Genomic DNA, 4,763 nt, shown 5'->3' on the forward strand with positions numbered 1-4,763 from the left:
CCTCGGGTCCCAGCAAGTTTTCACCAAGGTGGTACACTGTAAAAATTAAAGGTGCCTGGAGGAACCTTTTGGGGTTCTTCACTTTGCCACACCGGCGGAACCGTCTTTAGATCCTCTAGGCACCCTTTAAAAAGGGGTGGTTCTCTGAGGAACCACACAGGTTTCCTGAGGAACTCTTATATGAAGCACTGTGTGGAACCACTGTGGGTGCCTCCAGGAACCAAATTTCAGTTTTTTATTATTTTTTATTATTTGTATTAAATTAATTTCATGTTGTTACTACGGTTACCATAAACTTCTATTATAATAAACAAACTGAACCAAATACAAAATAAGAATTGTTTATTACATATTTTAGATCCATTTTAATACATACACTTCAATGCACTTGGGGAAAAAAGCTAGTAATAGATTAATATCAATGAATACACACAAAAAAAATTGTATAATACATAGGCCTAAGTAACATGAATAATCAACCATGTGTATACAATAGGCTACACAAGAGACATCTCAACAAAATGCATGGAAAACACATGTTCCATGTAATAAATCAATGTAAAAAATTAAAATTGACTAATTAAAAATGTCCATCTACACTTAATTTTAAAACGTGTTTCAGTTCGCTTAAGTCTGACGCTACTGTTCAGCAATTTTGTGTGGTGCTTCATACATTACATTGCTACACTGCTGACAATGGTCAATGGACCTTTTTGCCTGTGTAATTTCACGAAATTCACAAATGTGACGCACCTTTACTCGCTGCAACATAAAATGCAATCAATTATAAAATCTTCACAAGGGACATGTGAGGTACTTAAAGGAGTAGTTCACTTTTAAAATGAAAATTCTGTCATCATATACTCACCCTCATGTTGTTTCAAACCTGTATGAATTTCTTTCTTCTGCTGAACAGAAAGGAAGATATTTAGAAGATTATCAGTAACCAGACAGTTTTTGGGTCCCATTGACTTCCTTAGTAGGAAAAAAATATACTATGGAAGTCAATGGGACCCAAAAACTGTCTGGTTACTGATAATCTTCTAAATATCTTCCTTTCTGTTCAGCAGAAGAAAGAAATTCATACAGGTTTGAAACAACATGAGGGTGAGTATATGATGACAGAATTTTCATTTTAAAGTGGAGTATCCCTTTAACGAGTTAGAAAAGTGAAAAGGTGCATCAGCTTCATTTTCCGTTTGTTTTTCCTCTTTTCTGGTGGATGGTCCAGGCACTTCAGTGATTTTCAGGTCTACAGGAGGATTTTTATTCTTCTTCAAACTTGTATTTCAGCTTACCGAGATCCCTGCAAAATACAAAATTTACTGTTAGTAAGGTTATTAAAGTGATTGTTGTGAAATTCAAATAATTTCCTCAGCCTTGTGACGTTCCAAACCTGTTTGACTTTCTGTCTGTGGAACCCAAAAGCAGATCTCAGGCATAATGCAACCCCAGTCACCATTCACTTTCACTGCATGAAACACAAGCAGAAAAATATTGTGTAAATCATTCATGAAACCATTCTTATGTACACTTGTCTAGTTCAATTCAATGCAACAATTTATATAAAAATGGTTAAGCTCCAAAAATGTCCCAGAAAAGATCCTAAAAATAATCAATGAATTCACAACTCATGTGTTATGGGTTGTGTTGTAAGTCTTATGAAGCCATTTAATAGCTTTTTCCTTTTTTTGTCGAAAAAGACCAAACTTGAAGTTATAATTCAGGGTTCAAATGTCTTATATTCAAATGCATATGATTAAGGTATAGCCTATAAAAAATGCATAGCATTATTGGCTCCAAACCAGTAATATTACATGAATGTAACATGAATGAGATTTGAGAGCATGAGGGAAGAAGATTTTCAGAGAATAACTGATTAAAAAACACAAGTACACAGTCAAACAATACAACTGCACACAGAGAAAGTTCATAGTAATAAAGTACTTGCATGTGGTGCAGGTAACTTACTGTAATTCAATGTTGCCACTGAAACATTGTACTGGTTGTTCTGGGGAAACAAAATAACAAAGCTGATTATTCACAACATAGTATTTATTGACCACTAAATGGATTCAAAATGATATCTGAGAGAATGAGGGCACCTGTAGGCTGTAGTAAGTAAAGTTAGGCTAAACAAAAACAGACCAAACTATATTAATCTGCTTTTGTTATTCATAACAAACGCCAATGACGACAGCAGGAATCAGCTAAATTAGTTAGGCTGTAAGTTATATCAGCAATTTGAAGACACAGTTGTACAGAATATGTTGAATTGAATGACTAACTTTAAATCAATCTAAGACAATAAGTCAATAATTTCAATTTGTTCATTAGATCAACGTAGTTTGCATCGCAGCTAAAACCTTCATACCAGATACTGTTCAATAAACCATAGCAATAAACGAGTGGTAAACACTGTAAAAACGTAGTAATGTATAATAAATTTAGTTTATATATGTGTGTGTTTGAATAGTGAGTATTTATATTTCGTTGGCGAGTTTACAAACCTTGGAACGGAGAGCCGAACAAACGGCGGAAGATGCGGCAGGCTTTGATGAGGAGAGAGCCGTTACTTTTGAGCTTTGTTGCGCGCGAGCAGCGCGAGCATCACTGAAGCGACGACAGCAGAGGAACAGCAGCAGTTTCGTGACTGAATAAAACCTTTATCCTCCTGGTTCTTCTTCTTCAAATAATAATTTATGAAGAAGTAAAAAATATAATTTTATTACTATTATTTATTCAATAATAATTAATGAATTTTTTTATTAATATTATTATTATTTAGTGTTGTTGTTTAAGGTTTAAATTAATCAATAAAATAGGCCTATACTAAATAAATGTAAGCTACCCAGGTGAAAAAGACGTAGGCTACTGTTAAATGTATTAAAATGCATTAAAGTAGGTTATATTTGTATTGAAGGCCTACTAAAAACACACTCAAGTTCATTTTTAATAGTAGCCTATACGTATTTTTCACCTGGGTATATATACTGAATCAAACTTAAGTAATAATAGGATAATAATAATATCATTCTGGCCTCACTGAACCACTGGGTTCCTCCAGAAGCTGGCTTTAACATAAGAGATCCTCCAGGAACCACTTAAATGTTAAAAGATCTTCCAATAACCCTTTTATCACATTCAAGTTCCTCTATTTTCCCCCAAAGCACTTTGAGGACTCATGGTAATGAAAAGGTGACTCCAGAACCTCTGAACTAAATACAAAGTGCTTAAAGGACCCCATAAGTTCCAGCAAGAACCTCAAATATTGTCAATGCTCCTCCAGTAACCCTACTATAGGAGAAAGAGCTTTGAGGCACCTAAATTACATTTTTAAGTTCCTTGAGTATCCGACAGGATATTTGAGGCTCCTTTAGTTTTTACAGTGTAGGACCCAGCGATCCATTGCACCACTTTGAATACCTTGTTTATTCGTGTAGTCTGCCCTCCAGATAGTAAATATGCACTTTAACCAATCAAGAGTTCTAGACTTTGACGGGTTCTTCTTATTTGCTTTCATGTTGCTTTTCACATGATTGCTGTATGAGATTTTTATAGACAACTATGCCTAGGGCCTTGAAGTTCTATCACACCACATGTAGCCACTTATATGTTTTCTTACTTGGCATATGTAACTCTTTAGGTATTTACAACACGACTGTTCACCATATGATTAAAGTGTGAAAATTAATTGTAAGAAAAAGTTTATATTAGTTCAAGTTTGTTCTGTGTGGATGTATTGTTCTGTTCCAGTGATGTTCTATGACTAAACCTTGGAGGGAAAAGATATCACCTATGGGGTCAAAGCCTGTTCCGCAATGGTATCTGCTGAAGCCTTTGCTGGAGGCATATATACCCCTCGGGTCCCAGCAAGTTTTCACCAAGGTGGTAGGACCCAGCGATCCATTTCGCCCCTTTGCATACCTTGTTTATTCGTGTAGCCTGCCCTCCAGATAGTAAATATGCACTTGCTTTGTGCAATTCATCCATTGGGTTATTATGGAATCAAACTAATCAAGAGTTCTAGACTTTGACGGGTTCTTCTTATTTGCTTTCATTTTTCTTTTTACATGATTGCTCTATGAGATTTTTATAGACAACTATGCCTAGGGCCTTGAAGTTCTATCACACCACATGTAGCCACTTATATGTTTTCTTACTTGGCATATGTAACTCTTTAGGTAATTACAACACCACTGTTCACTATATGATTAAAGTGTGAAAATTAATTGTAAGAAAAAGTTTATATTAGTTCAAGTTTGCTCTGTGTGGATGTATTGTTCTTTTCCAGTGATGTTCTATGACTAAACCTTGAAGGGAAAAGATAACACCTATCAAAAGCCTGTTCCCCAATGGTGTCTGCTGAAGCCTTTGCTGGAGGCATATACTGTATACCCCTCGGGTCCCAACAAGTTTTCACCAAGGTTGTAGGACCCAGCGATCCATTGCACCACTTTGCATACCTTTTTTATTCGTGTAGTCTGCCATCCAGATAGTAAATATGCACTTGCTTTTTGCAATTCATCCATTGGGTTATTATGGAATCAAACTAATCAAGAGTTCTAGACTTTGACGGGTTCTTCTTATTTGCTTTCATTTTTCTTTTTACATGATTGCTGTATGAGATTTTTATAGACAACTATGCCTAGGGCCTTGAAGTTCTATCACACCACATGTAGCCACTTATATGTTTTCTTACTTGGCATATATAACTCTTTAGGTATTTACAATGATTAAAGTGTGAAAATTAATTGCAAGAA

The 4,763-nt window shown here is 35.3% G+C and overlaps 1 long non-coding RNA gene across 1 annotated transcript; it reads right to left on the reverse strand.

Annotated features, from left to right (window-relative positions):
- Positions 1-1,157: 1,157 nt before the first annotated feature.
- Positions 1,158-2,588, reverse strand: LOC308680140. Its single transcript, XR_014028885.1, has 3 exons — positions 1,972-2,588; positions 1,397-1,471; positions 1,158-1,306 (listed from the first exon to the last, which is right to left on the reverse strand). It is a non-coding gene; the product is annotated as an uncharacterized lncRNA (long non-coding RNA).
- Positions 2,589-4,763: the final 2,175 nt, after the last annotated feature.

This window comes from Scardinius erythrophthalmus (assembly GCF_964197995.2).
Source record: "Scardinius erythrophthalmus genome assembly, chromosome: 19".
Taxonomy (NCBI): domain Eukaryota; kingdom Metazoa; phylum Chordata; class Actinopteri; order Cypriniformes; family Leuciscidae; genus Scardinius; species Scardinius erythrophthalmus.